The sequence below is a fragment of the Chaetura pelagica genome, unplaced genomic scaffold (genome assembly GCF_000747805.2).
Source record: "Chaetura pelagica isolate M959 unplaced genomic scaffold, ChaPel_1.0 scaffold713, whole genome shotgun sequence".
Taxonomy (NCBI): domain Eukaryota; kingdom Metazoa; phylum Chordata; class Aves; order Apodiformes; family Apodidae; genus Chaetura; species Chaetura pelagica.
In genome coordinates, this window is record NW_009952819.1 from 34,564 (window position 1) to 35,066 (window position 503).

Sequence of the window (503 nt, forward strand, 5' to 3'; positions counted from 1 at the left end):
GGATGCCGGGGGTACCGGAGCTGGGGATGCCGGGGTTGACGCACCAGGACAATGGGGGGGACAGATCTGCCGGGGCGGAGGAAATGGGGAAATATGGGGAAACGGCTCTGGGGGCGCTGGAGGGGAGGGCAGGGCAGCCCTGATCCACCCTCTGCGTGTCCTGTAGGACCATGACTCTGCTACCCCAGCGTCCCGCACCTGGAGGCCACTCGGCAGCGTCACCCCGGTGCCCTGCACCCCAGGACCCCGCAGAAGTGCTGCCCTGCTCCCCCCCAGCAGCACTGCCCTAGTGCCTTGTACCCCCGGGCCTCCCAGCAGCACCATCCCAGAGTCCCCTGGGACTCCTGCCCTGGGGCCCAGCACCTTGGAGACCCCCAAGAGTCCCATCCTCGTTCCTGGTGCCCCAGAGCCTCCCAGCATCAGCAGCTTGAATCCTCCTGATAGTTCCACTCCAGGGCCCAGCGACCCAGAGACTGCTGGCAGCACTGCCCCAGCCCCCCCGT